This window comes from Pholcus phalangioides, unplaced genomic scaffold (assembly GCF_987345545.1).
Source record: "Pholcus phalangioides strain wild (caught in Gottingen) unplaced genomic scaffold, Ppha-v1.0 ptg000001l_1, whole genome shotgun sequence".
Lineage (NCBI taxonomy): Eukaryota > Metazoa > Arthropoda > Arachnida > Araneae > Pholcidae > Pholcus > Pholcus phalangioides.
The window spans coordinates 21,525,852-21,545,933 of NW_028301594.1; positions in this window are offsets into that span (position 1 = coordinate 21,525,852).

Here is a 20,082-nt window from a genome sequence, read left to right on the forward strand (position 1 = left end):
TCACAATTTATAAAAGAAGTAATTCCAGAATTGATGAAAGGTCGGAATTAACGAAAGAAATAATTCCAAAATTGTGAAAGCATAGCAATTCCAAAATTGTGAAAGCATAGCAATTCCAAAATTGTGAAAGCATAGCAATTCCAAAATTGTGAAAGCATAGAAATTCCAAAATTGTGAAAGCATAGCAATTCCAAAATTGTGAAAGCATAGAAATTCCAAAATTGTGAAAGCATAGAAATTCCAAAATTGTGAAAGCATAGAAATTCCAAAATTGTGAAAGCATAGAAATTCCAAAATTGTGAAAGCATAGAAATTCCAAAATTGTGAAAGCATAGAAATTCCAAAATTGTGAAAGCATAGAAATTCCAAAATTGTGAAAGCATAGAAATTCCAAAATTGTGAAAGCATAGAAATTCCAAAATTGATGAAAATGAATGGAATTGATGGAGGTTCAGAACTAATGAAAAAATACTTCGAATTCACGAAAGTTGAGAATTCCAGAACTGATGAAAGTTGAGAATTCCAGAACTGATGAAAGTTGAGAATTCCAGAACTGATGAAAGTTGAGAATTCCAGAATTGATGAAAGAATTACAGAATATTATACGATACTTTGAAGCTCTGTCACCTTGTTTGCAACAAAAAAATGTATTTGGTACATATTTTTCACTTCTACCACACCGGCCCGGTGCGACTTGTCGCACATCCTAATAAGAGCTGCTTTTATACCGAATGTCCATGGAAGGTGATTTAATTTTTAAATTCCATAAAATTTATGTTAATCTCAGTCAAAATGGTTCTGAAAGTATGCGTTGCTTCAAGCCAAGAATACTTATGTGTACTTACATAGTGATCTGTAGTAATCAGAATTTTTGGACTGTTTGCAGACATTTTTTAGTGCTTCGAGAGGGCATATCACTTTTTGCGGATATATGATTAACAGAGCAAGATCCCGCGGACAAATGAGGATCCGGGAAGGGAACTAGTCTGAGAACAATTGCTTTAAATTTTCAGTACATTTTTTATGACACATTTATGATTTTTTAAAGAAAATAATATCGATCTGAAAGTATAAAATTCGTTTTCGCACTGTGTGTGCGTGTATTCTCTAAACACAAGCTTTCATCCAATATTTATAATTTTTTATTTCAAACAGGACCCACGACAGGACTTATGTGTTAATAAAGGGGTGCCCTACCTTTTCGGTTCGTGGGCCAGATATACGGTATTTTTGCCGCTTGCAGGCTAGAAACTTATATGTATAGGGTGGCCATGTGACATTTAGTTCACGGAACGCACCCGTAATTTTGGCTGTCCGAATGTTTTTTCATATAAAATGTCACGTTTTTCTTCTATTTTCAACAAGGCTTTCTTGAATTTTTGAAAAAAAGGATTAAGATTATTTTCGTAACACATAAATTATATTATGATAGTTATGACTCTATCATGTTTAGATTCGTATAAATATATTCATCTTACATATTTGCCAAACATGTATTCTGTGATGAATTACATTTCAATTTATTGCGACTTGCAGTAGCCCTCTTATTCTCGGATTCGGAGATTTTTCGCCAATTTCAGCTATAATTGGAAAATTTACTCGCTTTTGACAAATTTTTTCGCTGTAATTGGCAACTTGCCTACTTGCCTTTGACAAATATTTTGGCTATAATTGGCATTACTAGCTTTTTATGAAAGAAATATGGTCAGCATAGGTATTAATTGGGTTGCGTGTACTTTTGTACTTTTCTATCGAAAAAATGTCTTACGTAAGAAAAATAGCTCCAACACCAGAACGAGAGAAAAAAAACATTTTGAGTACACAACAACATACAAAACGAAGAATGGGTAATAAGAAAGTGGAAACGTGTTTCTAAGGGTTCGTAGAAATGGGTGCCCGTATATGGGTGTATCTAAACGTTAGAACACGTTTCACTTTAACGAGTAGTCAAAGTACCACTTCTTTCTAATTCACTCCAATCGGTCTGCCATTATTCTACCAAGAGCACATGAAAATGCTGAATGATGCTAATAAACACAAACTATAAGTACTTGTACTTTGTGCAGTTATCGTTTTTTCTGGCCACGATGGATATATTTTCTAGAATTAACTTAAAAAACATAGGACGAGGCGAAACCGATGTGTTTGCGTTTGATTCTTACATGGATGCGTAAAGCCTGTACTTTGAACCTCCTACTGCGTGGATTTAAAATGTGACTAGATTTTGAACAAACGGGTATTTTTTAATTTTGAGCATTTTATTTGAAACAATACATTTTTTCATCAAATATGTTCAAAGTGGTAAAACACATGATTTTTCAAAATATTAAACATTTTAGTGAGAAACATGTAACTTTGTTTGACTCATTCAATGCGGGGCTAAAAGTTCATAAATGCAAGTTTTAGGTAAGGGTGGGGACCGTATAAATGAATAAAATTTTAATTTTAATATACAGGGTGCATGGTTAATACCTCTTGCCGCAAATTACTGTCGAACAGTTGATCCTACAGGGAAATTCCAATTAAAAAAAGAATCCGAATAACTTATGGACCTCACATACGTCATTAATATTGCAAGGCGTTGTGTAATTATTAAAATAAAAAATTACTGCTTTTTACGAAAACAATGTCCTGCACCGGGCCCGAACTAGAGGGGGGGGGGGCGGGGCGGGAGGGGCAACTCTACCCTGGGCATCAAAATTTAGGGGGGGGGGTGACAATTTTAGGTAGGAGCAAAGAAAACCGTTATAAAATTATCGAATTTTGAAGTTGTGGGGGTGGCAAATCTCCTAGTTACGGCCTTGGCAATGCACCCTGCATATAGTGTGATTCTAAGTTCATGGGTACAGACTTAAAGAGGTGATATATAAGACTCCTAAATAATCAGTTTTGGTCACAAAATATGCGTCGAATCTTAACAGCAAAGGCGAAAGAGGGTGTTTTAGAGAGTGCGCAACACAGCACTTCACCAAAAGAAAATATCATATTTTCTGACGGAATCGCTGCAATAAGTGCAATTAACCATTCGAGGGTGCAGGGTATTGTAATGAGGTAGGGATTCTCGTGATGCAATCTTGATAACGCGCAAATTCTACCACAAGTCATTAGAGTACCGCTTGATCGTTGTTTGGCGCAGCATAACCTTTGTGGTCCTTGCACTAATGAAAAATTAACTCCAATCAAATATGACGGTGCATACGCTCCCTCGAATGATTGATAGCACATATCACAGCGTGAAGTGCTGTTGTGCGCTCTCTAAATACAAACCCTCTACTACCTTCGCCAACGCGATTCCACCACAAATTCTTCTTCAGGTGTCTTATATCACTTCTTAAAGTTTGTCTCATGAATTTAGAATTACCCTGTATTTATCTCCATGAGAAATAAATGATATATTTGAGATATTTGAATCCTTTTCTGATGCGGAAGCATCTTTCTATATATATATGTGTGTATTTTGTATTTTTTTTATTATGGTTTTCTCCCTGTTCTATATGATAACATAATGATTTCAGTATTTTTTTTTTTGTTATTGGTGATGTGAATATAAATCGCATAGTTTTTTCTACCAGTAAATAAGCATTTATGTCTGAGACATATACAAGATATATTCACCAGTATTATTCTCAATGCGGTTATTGAATACGAAGGGAAATGTCACAACCGCTTGTAACTATCACCAAATAGAATAATTTCCTTATTAGACGCCGATCTAATATCAGATCAGCTGGATTGCATCCTCCCTCGTTACTCGAGGCGGATATTCAGCAGCCAATACTCATTCTATGGAGAATCTAATGGCACACGTGACCACGCGCATATAAATGTCACAGATAAAATATCTATTAAATTTATCCCTCTTCTTGAGAGTAAATAAATCTAACTAATTCGAACGAAAACAAGACAAAACTAAAAAAGAAATTCCCGACATTTCCTGGTTATTAGTTTATTAGTCTTTTCCCCCCTTTCTATCTAATACAGTACATGAAAGAGTATGTATTTGGCCACGGGGCAGCAATATATCTCAGCAAACACAGACCGACTACTTTTATTGGCAGACATAAATCGCCCAAGAGCATGACAGAGACCAATAAGACAAAATATAATGAAATAAATGGAGCCATTGCCTAAAATAGCAAAAGTTAATTGAAAAATAAACAGATATATCAATTCAATTAACGAAAACTCAAATAAATATCCATTTTTTTTTGGAAGAAGAAGAAATGCAATAAAGGGAATTTTGAAGGCAATGGATGTGAGTTTCTCGTAATTTCAGCATTTTTCATGCTTTCTATTTCTATGTTTGATATTCTAACATAAAAATGCTCATGTGCAGATGCGAATGATAAATAATATAATTCGTAAAAAGGTTAAAAAAATTAGTCCGTAAATATGAAAATGCGTTTATTATGTTTCTACATCAAATAATAAATGTGAATTCAACTCTACTTTGTATAACTAGATTCGGATAATGAAAATTGATGAATGGCATTTTGTTTCACTTATGCACTTCCCGTACAAGCGTTTGCCAAAAAAAATTGACTATATCTCTAACGAATCGGCGATAAATATGGTAGCCTTGTCCTAACCCAGACATCGTCAACCCGTTGCTCGCGAGCATCACGGTGATCCCTGAATTCCCCAGAGTGCTCGATGATCGTGTCCAATTTCGTGCTCGCGAGCACTTGTGATTAACGTTCCAATTCAACACCTTAGAGGAACTGCATTCAAGGATTGAGATCATCGTCATTTCATGCATTCGCATGTTAAACTTGCCGTAAGGGTGCGCTTCTTTTGATGATGGATACGGACAGCACTTGCGACTGAGAAAAGGTTGAATATCTCTGTCCTATCCTAACCGCATATTAGAAAAAATATAAACAAGGAAAGCATAAAATAGATAAGAGGTAGATAAAGAGGTTTTTTTTTAGATTTTTCCCTTTTCACCCTTATCCTACGCGTTCTCTTTCGCTCTCACATATATATACAGTCAAATCCCGTTTTAACGAACACTTTTCTAATCCCCCTCAGATAAGTTTACATAAAAACAATGGAAAAACCTGGAATTCCTTTATAACGAAATTTCGTTGTAACGTAGTGATTTCTCTGGTCTCTTGGAGTTCGTTATAACGGGTTCCGACTGTAGTAGGAAGATATATTATATGTGCTGGGGGAAATATTTTTTCGTAGGTTACTATAAAGCTTCGCGATAGTGAAGAGAGAAGAAAGAAAACGCAGAGAACTTGTTTGAATTTATATCACTGGTGTTTGGATGTAATATTATGCCTGTGATCGTAAAGAGGTTACTTAGTATTATGTGAGTAAGTGCTGAACTGAAACAGACAGACGGTTTTAAACAGCAATTCAAGCGTGTTCTTCCGAATAACGGTATATGATACATTTTTGTGAAATCTTTTTTTTTTATTGAATAACGTTCCACATAGCTTCTGTTGTACGTTACTCAAGTTATTTCTTGCAGGAAACCAACAGAATTGAAAAATATGGAACACAGACAGCAGCACCAACAACGACAATCTGACAACATAAATACGTTAGGAGATCGTGCATATACATACACACACTTATTGCTTTAAGGCATGTACCGATTCACGAGAATTGTGAAGAGGAATCTCTGCGAGGTGCATGTGTGGTGAAATAGTAAATAGTAGCAGTAGAAACTAACAGATAACGTTGCTATGCCAGTTTACCCAGCTATAATTTAGGCAAAGAAAAAGTGTTTCCCCTAATTAAGCGATGACGTTCACTCTGTCTCCTCTAAAGTGTTTGAAAAAAAAAACGATATAGACCGTTTTACGGCCGAACACTTCGATTGTCCGATAACGCTTAGTGTTGAAGAAATAGCTACGGCAGCAGACTTTTGCTTCAGGCCACAAAATGCAGTTTAGAAGCTGTAACGTTTTGAGGGAAAATCTTAACACCAGAAGGCGCTAGCCATCGGTACATTGGCATCGGTAATGTTTTGGACGAATCACAGGACCAATCGTGGTTCGTGTTAGTTAGCACGAAACTTTATCACTAGCTGCAAAATTTTCGATTTTCTGGAAGAACTTCTCGGAAATCGCGTCTTTGCTTTAAACTAGTGGTTCCCAACGTGTGGATCGTGTGTTAACGAGCTACAGGAGAAGAGGTCGCGAAAGATTTATCGAAACGAAAACGTCTTATGAAATTTATGTCCATGTTTCACAACGTGAGTAAAAAATGTCAAAGCTGTAAACACCTTAACTGTTAGCTGAGCTACTTAATGTTACTTCCACAACTGATAATTTGAATCAACATAACTGATATTTCTCTCACACTTTCTCAGCCACCTCGTTGGGCATTTTGCCTGTTGTGGCATTGTATTTGTATTTGTATTTAATAGAAGCGAAACCGAAAAAATTCTAGATTATTCTCTAACAGCTACACTCTCTAAAAGGGGGGAGGGGAGGGTCATAATCCAACTAATAAAACTATTTGATGGCAAATGACAGAGCAGATTGGCAAACTTTATTTTGATCAAATTTCAAAATAGCAGGGGAGGGTTGCTCGTAGAAGTCTTGTTAAAAAAGGGAGTCGCGCGTCAAAAAAAAATTCAAGAACCAATGTTCTAACAACCGTTGCGCAACCAGAGAGGCGATGAAACGGGCTCGAGATTTTCTCGATTTGAATCCCTGTCTTTCTTTAACCCCATTCGCTTACAAGCTATTGGCAAGAAATTCAGATGATCTACATTCGACGAATCGGTGATAAATATGGTAACCTTTTCCTAACCTAACCGCACGTTAGAAAAAGGAAAAGAAGGAGTAGGAAAAAAAGAAAAAAGGAAGGAATAAAAAACAAATGAAAGGGAAAACAATATAATAGACAAGTTGATAAGAGAGTACGTACGAAGTAGATTTCTCTTTTCACCCTCTCCCTTCCCGTTCTCTTTCGCACTTATATGTATATAGTAGAAGGATGAATCACATGTGGGAAAAAAATTGCTAATAAGAATATAGAAATAAACGGAGGTTTAAAGAACAATTTTTTTTCAAAGGGTTGTAACACAGCTTCGTGATATGTCGAAAGAGGAAAGAAAATAGAGACAACTTGTTTGAATTTATTCGATCGGCGTTTTAACGCAATATTACGTCCTTGATCTTAAAGTGGTTACGGACAAACTAGACGATAAATTTTGTCTATTTTGGAGTTATTAATTTAGAACTACCACCTGTCGGAAAGTTTTGTAATAACAGAAGGACAACTTTCCAAATTAATTTCGTGGTTTTTCTGAATTTTTGCGGCCGGAATTGTTTAAATTCAATATTTTCAATGTTTCTACATCATAAAATAAATTGATTAAAACTTATTTTTTAAGTATTTCAATATATAATTTTATGATTTTTCATATGTTCATTTGATATTATTCACAATTTAACCGCACTCACCCACACATAAATACAGGGTGTTTTGTAAGTGCTAGCTTGGGTTATATGTCATCAACCATCCACCGTAGATGTATGATTCCAATTTACAAAAATGCTCAGCAGGCCTCACTTACGGGAGAAAAAAATGATTTTGGTTAAACCTTAGCTTCAAAATGCGCAAAAAATACTTTCGACGGAAAGAAAAACGATAACATTATACAATTCTTGACAACTATAAACGAATTTTTCCCCGTGTTATGATATACTCCATTCCGTTCTTTGAAAAGTGATACAAGAATGATAACATTATCCGTGATTTTAATAAGCAGTGTCAACTGCATTTATTTACTCGATATGAACGTTTTTTATTTTAACTATTGAAGAACTGAATTCCTCATTCCTCTTCACATTTTTCCGACTGAAAATACATACAAAAGTTACGGCTGAACCTCTACCAAAGAACACTCGAGAAGATAAGAGATAAAGTATTGATGGATTCCATTGATATATAATTTCTTAAGGAAACCAATAAGAACCTCCATTTTGATAATAAAAGTGAATGTAACTGAAAAGAATATTTAATTTATAAGATCATTCAGGAAAAATGACACAAAGGAAATTAAATTCTTGGAGTCAAAGAGGTTGTTTCCCCATCATACAGAAAACTTTCAGCACCCGAGAGCACTCGTAAAGGAAAAGAAAGTCCTTTAAAGGACTTATATGATACCATTCATGCTTTGAAACGAATTTATTGAATGAAATTGAAAAGAGGAGAAAAATAATTTTAAAAAAATGAAATACATTCATAGGATGGAATTGATCTTTTTTTTCCAGATATTCGTTTCACTTTATAGAAATATCTGAGAGTATAAAAGAGATATTCATTTTTCAAGACTTGATTATTGCTTTGTAATGTTTTACGAATTAGCTGGATCAAAGACGGCTTGCTATTGATTCGGATTGTTCAAAAAATGATCCACATAAAAACTCTCTAGGAAAAGCTTTCAATGATAAAATAAGTTTTTGTTTTGTTCCCCATGTTCCCCTAATCCAGTTGTTCCCATCGATCAAAGTCAATTTAAGACATGACGAAAAATAATAACTCAAGGGAAAAATTTGTGATAAGTGAGAAAAGCAATTTCTGCCGCCGTTGAACTCAATTTTGACGGGAATTTCATCACGTTTTACGTCGTCATATCACTATTTTGGTGTATTTTATATTGTTTGTTAGGTTTCAATCACGATTTTTTTTTGTTTGGTACAATAAAAATCCCTCATTGAAGCGTTTTATGAATGACTTCTTGAGAAAGAAAAGGTAATGGCCATCATTTATGTGAATTGTATTTTTTTTAATGATAAAATTGTTTAAGTTGAAAGACCTTTGTTTAGTTTTTCATGAACAAGGCTTGCATTATGGGGGGGGGGGGGTTAAAGTTAGAGTGATGTAAGTCGATTAATCATCATTTTGAGGAAAAAGGTTTTAATACGATTGTTGTCATACTTTCCCATGTAAAAAATTTTGTGATTTCACTATGTAAACTATTTAAACTGGGACTAGCACTTCTAGATTGCATTTCTGGACTTTGGTCAGAATTGTTTGTTGAAAATGGGATTTATTCCCCTCAAGTATGAGCGAGGTTCTTTATCTTTGCTTATCTTAAGAGCTGTTTCTTTTTATTTGTTTATCCGCCATCCTTAGAGTTCCATTTTTTGAAACCAGCAAACTATCTCATTGGGCTGACCATATTTCATGGGCACGAAAACGGGACATCCAACCAATCATCACCAATACTACTTAACTCACTGTTAACTTCATCACCGCGATCTGCAAGACAAAAGGTATCGTCAATTCAAAGCAAAGATCGCCGAACAAAAAACTAGAGGTATGAATAGAGTGGTCCTACAGATGTCGTGGAAAGCAAGATCGACTTGGTGTTTTGCTAATAATGTTCCGAATAATGCTTCCCGGACGACTCCTTGTTCCAGTTTTTCCTTTGCGTAGCTAATGAAGAGACCACGCTTAGCCAGTGCCGTCTTAACGCATGGGTCCGGAGGCCTCAGAAAATCCAGAAGTAGGTGAATTTTTCAAGGATTGGTTGGCCAGGTAGGGCCAATCCTTGAAAAATTTCCTTTAAAAAATTCTTTACTCAAAAAAATCACTTGGCACGGGAGCCCATGATGCTCTTGTGACAGCCCTGCACTTAGCCAAAACATCGTTGAAAATAAACCAGTGGGATGTACTCTTTCCATCCAGCTATCAATATTCTAGGCAAACAGACTATCGTGAGGGGACACGAATAACTCCGGGACATACACCATATTCACGGATGACTCTAAAACGAAAAAGGGGGGTAAGCTCAGCTCTAGTGGTCTATAATAGGGGTGGCCAACCGCTGGCCCGTGGGCTGCATGCGGTCCGTGAGGTTATTTTGTGCGCCTGCGGCAAGATGAAAAACTATTAAATTTTTGATATTAGTTTCGATTGACGAAATTGTGGTTGATGTAAAAAAAATAATTATTTTTGATTTGACAAAAACGAGATTTGTATTTTCAACACAAAACATGTTTAAACACACAGAGTACATGATTGATTTCGAAAAACCTACTTTGGAAAGTAGCAGTATATAGCAGATTTTCTTGCCAATCATCGTAGGTCAGCGATGGTAATCTTGATGAGCAAAACTTTCCTTTCAAGTTTTTATATGCTGCCGTCTATTGGTAAAAATATTCAGTCAAGTATTTATGTATTTAGTGGAGGGGGAAAGCAAATTAGGAAAAAATTTGCACAAAGTTCTAAACTAAAAATATTAAAATGACAAATTATTTTTTGTTTGATAAACTTTAATCGTTTTATTAAATAACATTCTCCACTCTGATTAAAATATTAATGGTTAAAGTACTAACTGCAACAAAATGCACGAAATAATGACGTTATCAGATCAACCAAGTCCTCCTCATCAGAAGGCAGAGGGACTCGCTTGAGGGGAATCCGAAGACGAGCACTGTGACTATTCGTGCGCGCGTGTATGTTGTTATAGTGTGTTATAACGCGCTGCTTTATTAGTTTCTGGTAATTGCTAGCGGGGTTCTGGTTCGATTAATCGAATCTTATATCATAAGGCTCTCCGAGACCGTCCATTCCTTTGAGAGAAAGAGCGCAAACCATCTCAAGATCGTCTCTTTCGGATACTAGTGGTCATGTCTGTTTGTCCGTGTCATTAACGCTGCCGCTATTTTATTTAAATTAGATTTTAACATTGCATATAAACCTTTATATAACCCAGGCTTAACGACCGACAGGCAGTTTTATCGTTGCTCATCGATTCGATATGGCAATTTCCTTTTAGGAAGCATTTTCTAAGACGTTCTGGTTTTTATTAATGAATTTTAATGTCACATCCCGGTTTTTGTCAACAAATTCCAGGACTTTTTTCAGTTTTATGATCCGGCAACCCTATGAATGACCAATCTAGGTAAAAGCAACATTCGTTCTCTCTGTGTTTTGGTATCTGAAAAATTGTTGATTTCACTGTATTTTTTTTTATCTTCTGAAGTTGTTTTCAAGACGACGACGACGACAAAAAAAGGAAAGGAAAAAGAAACACTGAAGAGAATCTACTTTCTACAACATCCCTCATGAGCAGTTGATGAATTTTTCATCGGCCGCTTTCCGGAGGAAGCATAAGGTGAAAAGCGTCTTTTAAGAGCTCGTCGAAGTTACCTTTTACACATCACAGAGAGACCATCGTTTACAGAAAAGATGATGCTATATAGGAACTCCATACTTCACATATCAGAGAGAGAGAGAGAAAAGGAAGGAGAGAAATTTTTTAGATGAAAGCTGACGGCAGATGTCATAGTCTCTAATTGCCGCGAATCACAATGGACAGTTTAATAGCACAGGCGAGAACATTTTTCCACTGTAGAGTTACATTAAATTTTATCATAGCAATCTATGGAAGGCGTTCGAAAAGTTTCTCAAAGTCATCTCAAATGACACTCCGGAATTTTTCCACATTAGATATTTTCTTAATTCTAAAACTTCCGATTTTGATTTTATTCCCTTCCTTGTTTCCACGCGTCGTATTTTTGGCTGACGAAATTGAAAAACACAGGCTGTCCCATAAATTCGTAAACAGCTTAAAAGTTCATAAAAATTGAGGGAATTGATTTGTTTGGATGTGGTTTTTGACAATAGGGGGGGGGTTGCACGAAAGCAGATCAGTGAAAATACACGAATCAGAGTTCAATAAAATGCAGGAAGTACGATTAACCGAATTTCTGAAAGTTACTAGCGCTTACATTAAGTATTCATTGGTAAGTTTACATAATTCCCACAACAACACTATTGGCAAAATTGTTTTATTTCGGTTGTGGCTTTGAAGCCTCACGAACATTATGTTCAAGTTCAATCACTGTTTTCAATTTTTATTTTTTCAAACTATTAACGAATTTATGGGACATCTGCACATAGACTAACAGCAGCGTTTTACAGGATATTCTCTCCCGCAAAAAATGTTGAGACATTTATAAATACAAAAATTGGACTAGTGGTACGTGTAATAAGCAGGCCCGAAAAAAAAATCCACGATTAAGCGGGTTGTGAAATTAATCACAACTTTTGCTTAAAGATGGCGCTGCAGTTTTAATGCATCGTGTTTCAGACAGTGTGTGATTATGTCTTTCGCTCTAGTAGGGGTTAAATCACAAAATGGTGGAATCAAAATGGTTGCCTTGCTTATCAATTACATGGCAAAAGTGATGAGTGGGTTTTGAAGTCACCACAACCTGCAATGTCTCTATTGCAATGGATGCCAGATGAGATGGATGCCAGTTCGAGTGATACAGCGTTTGAGAACTCTTACTGTAAATAGTGACGTTCAAATGCCCTTCCCTAAGAAGTCGTGAAGTAAAACGACTGTGGTGTCATATATAAGTTAAAACTGTAACTAATTTTTCAGATCAGTGAATGTAAAATTGAAAGCCTGCCCATTAAACATAACACTTATTCTTTCTATCAATCACTGCTTCCAAGCTATGTCATTTCAAAGTTAGGACGTCCTTTTCGAAACACTCCGTACATGATGAATTAATTTGGCCCTTACGTTTAGAAACATTGCAAGCGATTAAAAGCTGGTAGTCACACTTGGACGGAAATTTACCTGGAAATGTATGCGGCACACATGTAACAGATCGCCATTTGATTCAGCCTGAGCACTATAACAGCACAACTCCAATAATATTATTATCAAGATGGGCAATTACCGTATTTCTTGGAATGAGAGCACACAGCAGTCGGAAACCCCCCTCCCTCCTCTAAACAAAACAACGAAATAAAATTGTTCAAATAAGTGTCGTATTAACGTAAGTGCCATGCCTCTCTTAATCAGCCTCTTAATTCACTAAAATAGAATTAAAAATTTCATAAAATCACTGTTTTCTTGTCTTGTGTGTGTACAGGGTGTCCAATAATATCGTAAATACTTTCAAAAACTGAAGGAATTGGTATATTCTAATGCGTTTTTATCGAAAAGTTATTCTTTCATGAAGGAGGGGGGGGGGTTGTTTTTTTTGGTAGAAAAATTAGTTCAAATTTGTGGTGATAGAGGTTGCTGAATGTGACTCCGGAAGAAATGATGGAATCTGAACTTTTCTTTAATATCTTGTGTCCGAAACATTCGTAAAAGCGTCACCTGGCGATTCGTGGCTGAGGTAAAACAACTTCACCGATAGTGCTTTATATACCAATGTCAACATCACAATGGAAAGTAAGAACCAGTAACAAGGAAATTCAGAAATGAGCTATTAAACGCACACCCTGCATTTTTCAGCACTCTGATTTGGATATTTCCAGTGATTTTCTTTCTTGCAGCGCTGTCTACCAACAGAAATTGAAAACTAATTTTTTTATGTTAAAAAAAAAACCTCTTCGCGAGATAATAACCTTTTCATGAATGGTATTATAATAGTGTATAATGGTATTATAATAGTATAATGGTATTATAATAGTATAATAGTATTATAATGGTATTATAAATGCAAACCGAAGTACCAAATCGTTCAATTTTTTATGAATTTTTAAACTGTTTAGGAATTTATGTGACACCCTGTACATATTTCTAGGAAACTCTTTCCAACTGCTCACAACCGATTCTGAATGCTAGAAAAATGATATATTCAATTATTTTATATTAGAGTGTTGTTACATAGTGTCTAATGTAGTATACAATAATGTGGAATTACTTAAGAAGTATTGTGTTGAAATACTTTATTGAAGTCAGATTATTTCAAACGAAAATAAATGTTCTGCATCACACAGTCTCACAAAATACAACAATACTCCATAATAAGAATACAAACGCGCTGCAGTGAATAGGCCAAGAAATTACGGTATTGATACACGGAGTGGGCGAAAAGTCCTGAACACACATTAATATAAAAATCTACCAATTGACATGAAAAGGTTGCGGTTCGCGCTAAAATACATACGTACTTATCATGGCCTAGAGATTTTTTTCATAAATTGAAAAAAAAAATCACATTTCACTCACAGGTGGCACTGTGAAACGAAAAACTCGACGTAGCATATAAAATACAACACAAACAGTGAATAATTAATGTTGACGATTTTCGTTACATAAATCTACCGCATTTCAATATGAGAGCAAGCACGCTTTCACCCGTTCAGATGAAGTCAGAGTTATATAGGGGTGTTCATATATTGAAATGCGGAAGCTTTATGTAACGCAAAATCATCTGTAAATTGCATTGATTGTTAGTTTTTTTTTTGTGGTATATTGTTGTGGTGTAGGTTGCTGTATTTTGGTTATATTTGACATCCATAACTTTTATGGCCATCTTTTTTTTTCAGTCACCTCGTTGTGGGAAATTTGCACGTTGTGGCATTTGTGTTTGTATTTAAATATTAGTTATTTACTGTTTGTATATTGTATTTTATGTATTATATATATAAAGTTTTTGCAATACATCGCCACCCGTTGTGTGAAATTTTGAACTATTTTATTCAAAAGCAAGAAAAATAAAACACAAAAAACACAAGACAATAGCATTTTCGGGCAAATTCCAATTTTTTTTTATGTCAATTGGTGGATTTTATATGTCCAAAAATTTTTGCCAATCCTGTATTTTAGCTCTATACATACATATCAATATCTATTTCCCATATTTTACATTGACCTAAGAAACGTGTAAGTAGTTCGAAATTTGAAATTAGTTCACTTTATTTGGAAATTCAATGTTAATGAACGATTTTGTTCCCCCTGAAAAGCGTCACAAACAAATAAAAAAACCAATTTACTCAAGTGTTAAGTTAAATTTGACCCTGTGATAAATGGAGGTTCGTCAATTACGTTTAATGATAAAAAAAAAAAAAAAAAACAAACAATAACCTGCAGTATAACCAGAAGTATCAGCTTCGCGTCATGACAGCCAATTTAAAATTCACTGACGAAAACGGGAGTTGAAAGTACCGAGGGCCGAGCACTATTGGATCATTAAAAAGCCGTTAATCACCTGCTTGACGTAACACCGAACAGCCGCTAATTCAAGATTCCTAAATTAAGTCGATTTTCAGAAATCTCTTAAGCGAACTAGAATTAGAAAGGTTTTATTTATTTTTTACTCAATTTTCAAGCTACATTTCGTCAGATTTAGAACCCAGTCTAATCAACGGTACTCACGAATCCAACGGAAGTAATCAAACAATTTTAATAAATTTATTAAATTTTTCGACTTGCGGACAGAGAATGTAAAATTTAGGTTATGGGAGATGTTTCCTTTTTAAAACTATCCGAAAAATCTTATCTGTACTCAAGAGAGGATCGGAGGAACATGCATTAGCGGTATTGGAAAATCATTAAAAACGATTTGCGCCTGATTTTGAAATTTAGGTCATACGCTATTAGAAAACATAGCAACATTATCTCTCACCATTAAGCTTTACATGAACCTGTAACCGATGAAAACTATTGATGTGTGGCTTGGAGAATTGCGATTTTCTTTCCTGAAATGGATTTTCCCCCATAACTTTGTATGTTAGCAGCTGAAATGTGAATTTGCATCCTTAGGGTCGTATTCATCGACATGGTTTAAAGTGTAGTCACAATTTTTGGATAAGAGATCGATAGATTGGTTAAAAACCTGAATTTTTAACCAATATCCGTGTCGATATATTATTAAAATTGTGACTATAGTTTAAATCATGTCGGTGAAAACCACCCTTAGAAAAATCATTAGATAAACACTATGTGTGTGAAACCTGGATAAGTCGTCACTCAAGTTTTCGGGAAATCGTGATGACTTCCGACCGAATTTATCTCGTCGCTGCTTAGCCGGAGAAGACTGCCCTTGATGGCTATGAAGGGGGTTATAGACAAGCTTGTGCGTGTTTGTGTAGATGTGAAGTGCAAAAAAGAAAGAAATATAGTTAATAGAAAGAAAGAAAAAAAACCACACTGTCCGGTAAATGTCATCACCATCAGAATACTAGTTCAGATCTTTCTGTCAGAAGTTCAAGCCCTACACCACCACAAGTTCGCAATTAGCCAATTAAGTCATGCAATTGCTCTTCAGCAGAAGGGGGGGAGGGGAAACACCGGAATGGACGAATTAAGCGAAGTGTCGTCAGTTTCAAGTAAAATATACTTTAAAAATTGTATAATTGTATATTCTATTAATATAGAAGTTGAATTTGAAACAAAAATAAATTTATAGATTTAAAAAAAAAAAAACGGAATTTTTCCTTTTTTATTGAGTTTTACAGTATTAACTTATTATGACTGAATACACAGGTTCACTCACGATTTATATCAATTTTGTTTTAATTTAGACTGATCAGAGTAACTGTCAGATTAGCTAATTTTTCCCCCAGCACATTAGTTTTATGACGATTCATTAAGAGGGAAGACTTACCCAGGTTTTACTGTATTACCGTATTTTTTCAGAACACTTACCACAGAGTTTACGTTTTCCAAAGCATGGTTTCATGGGATTGCAGGGCTCACGTTGATTTTTTTTTTTGGAAGACGCAATCTAGAAAAAAATATACTGCGTATAAAGAATTATCGCATTGTTTTTAATTAATTGATTACATTAAAATTAATTAATTATATTTTTAAATTTTTTCCTGCTCATTCAGTAAGAAGTTTCTTGCAAATGTTATTTTGCAAAGTTCATGTAAGAAAATACTCTACTACTTCAGCGTATATGCCACTGATAAACGAGAATTTCTAACGAGAATGCTAGTTTCCTTAACATGCTAAAACGTGTCGTTGTATGCATGTATGCGTGCCCCTACCGTACTTATGTTTATTAATGTTAGAGTTTTGCTTGTTTCGTGTTATAGTAGTGCTGAGCTGACACCTGTCTCACCTATTTTGAAGTCAAAAGAACAAACTAATTACTATTACTTCCTGTATACAGGGTGTTCTGTAAGTCCTAATTCGGCCTTTAACTCAGTTACCGTTAGTCGTAGAGGTGTGGATTTAATTTAAAAAATGCGCAAAATGTGTTCAGGAATCATTTTGCTCGAGAGTAAAAATACATTGTCATAAAACAGAAAAGTACAAATTTTTGTACGATCCCGGGGGCCACCTTAGGAACATCATGGGCCCTTAGGTCAAGTGATTTTTCTGAGGCCCTACCTGGAAAATTCTCGAAAACGTCAACTACTTCTCGTTTTTCTTAGGACCTCTTCTCTTGAGACCCACCGGCCGTACCTGGGTGAGCCCATGCGTTAAGATGGGACTAACGAACCCCCCTTCAAAAAGGCAATTGGAAAGTTTCTGCCGTGTCTTTCCTGAGGCCAACAAAAAAGTTCCACGTTTCTGAATGCAATATTCATTGAGATATTTGAATTAAAAACTTTGGAGGAGATGTGGGTAAAGAACAAAATAAATTAACGGACAGCGCTTCTTTCTCCTTCATTTATGCTGCTCTTTCTCACCTTTTCTCCAATTTTCGACCTCAAACGTCTCCGTGAACTTGAAAACATATATATTTTTTTCAACTCAGGAGAGACGGGGAAACAATTTTCTACTTAAATTTAGAGGACGGGGGGAGGGTGGAACGTATAATAATTTATGTATTTTCACTCTGGAAACTGGTGCAGGATGATTTTTTTGAAAACATTTCGAGCATTTTTTTAAATAAAAACTATACCTCTACGACGAATGATTGATGAAATAAAGGCCGAATTGGGACTTAAAGGACACACTGTTTCATCGGCATGGAGAAAATTTCATTCATCAATAATAAAATCTTCACTTCTAACGTCAACATTTCTCGAGCACGAAAACAAAGCATATAACTCCGACATATTAAATACGTTAGCGCTACATAATACACTCACAACACTTCCTAGCATGCATTCATTCATTAGAAGTTCCTCAGAGATATATTTACGAGATTCGTATAGTAGTACAGTATACAGGCATTTTTATCCGGTTTAGTAACACTGTAACAGTAGGTACCCTGACCTTCTAATGAGAACATTTTCGAGTCCCCTATCTCTTCCTCCTCTCCCGTAGGAGAAGCTGGATGCTTCCTACATTGCAACTAGGTAGCGCTCAGAAAGTTAGATCATTGCACAAATTTACGCTCCGTATACCCGTGATAAGTGGATACAGAGTCCTCGAACGGAAAGGGGATTGATCTTTCCTTCCGTCTCCTGTATCCACCTGTGATACTATCAAACTCTTGCGCGCACCTACGAGAACAATTAGTAGAGAAATGACAAAGAGGTTGTAAAATTCAACAAGGACACCGCGGTACCTCAGAAAGACCAATTATGGCTTTTTCTTTGATAGTACAGTAGTAGAACATACTTGGGTGAAGCGTCGTCATCTGTTCAAATAATTGAATTTTAATTTGTTTTCGAACACACTCAAATTTTGATAAAACTTGATATAAATTTTCACAAAATTAAAAAAAATGGCAAATATAATGATAATTTTTTTTTACAATTACTTTTATTTGTTCCAGGGTTTCTTCAGTTAATGTAAAATTAAGTTAATTTAAAATATGAATGATGCTTTTTTACACTAAAATTACTACCAGAATTGTGTTAAATCCAAAGACAACGTATCGGAAGAACTTAAGGAGGTACCAAGAGACTTCCTTGGTCGGCCACGCCAACAGGATATGAATGGATTCACGGAGGCAGATTTAGTCAGTGTTGAAGAAATAGCTGCTGTGGTGGTCCCGGGTTCGAACCCCACCATCTCCAAAGTGGTGGTCGGCTGTAGTTGATTTTCTGTGGTTTCCAATTTCGAGGTGCGAATGCGAGCCGATCTTCGCATTGAAAACTCGCGCCTCAGAGAGCATCAGGTCTACAAACGATACAAATATTCAGTCGTTACACTAACTCAGCTGCATAGAGGGGTTGAACAAGCCTTCAATTGCAATACACACGTGCAATGAATCTTGATGTATGCAAAGCATTTGACAAAACCGATTATATTACTCTACTTGCGAAACTAGTAAACTCTGGCCTCCCAGATCATTTTGTATTATTTTTCAATAGCTACTTACATGGACGCACTGTCACGGCCAGGAATGGATCTGCACTTCCGTCAATCTGGCCAATACAGCGACTTCATTCCACGAAACTCTTCTTCCGAAATGACGACATTCATCTCATGTTCATTCTCTTCTTTTGAACTTTTCTAAAATTTTCAATGAGTGTGTCAATATCTGTCATGTTAGGTTAAGTTTGTATGTATATTGTCGTTTATGTAATCCTCAGCACTACGATCACGGGAAGCAGCTTGCATGCAAAATTTTTTAAATCTTGGTTTTTAATCTTGGTTATAGTGCCGGACTCGTGATGCGAGGATCCGGGTTCGAACCCCACAGTGGTGGTCGGCTGAAGTTGGTTTTCTGTGGTTCCCAACTTCAAGGCGCAAATGCGAGCCGATCTCCCCGTTAAAAAGTCTCGCCACAGAGAGCAACAGTCCTACAACGGTAAATCATTCAACCATAACACTTCACTCATAGTTTGTAAAACTGGGGGCAGATGACAGCACTACACATAGCAAGCATTACACAGAAACAAACTTTACGTCAGGTTGCACTACACGTACACGCACATTCCCGCATGTACCGATTCGTTGGGGGGTTCCGGGGGGGGTGCATGTGTGGTGTAGCAGTAGTAGGTAGGGGCTCGGGGATCCATGATGTTCAGCCACCTCGTTGGGCAATTTGCCTGTTGTGGCGTTGTATTTGTATATTTGTATTTGTATATAGAAATCTAACCCTTGCACTGATTTCTCCAATAGAAAAACCTGCTTTTCAAAAAAAAAAGTTGCAGTTTTTATAATTTTTTGTTCTACGTTGCTATTATTTTGCTTTCTAGGTTGCAGCCATACGTAGAAAGCAGCTGCTTTACCACGTATGGCTTATTAAAACCACACCAACAAGTACGGAAAAAAATTTGCTCATCTGAGTGTGGATGATGTAGAACCCACATTGGCAAGCATGGATTGCATGAAAAAGTTCCGTACAGCACTTCAACATTTTGTATGATCCCTTGGTCTACATCTATTGGACAAGAATGCCCATAAAGATGCCTACAAGGTATAGTAGAAACGCGTTTGTTGGTTTGCCATTATATATTACTATTTTGGAACAGAATGTGATTATGATATCTGAACACGGC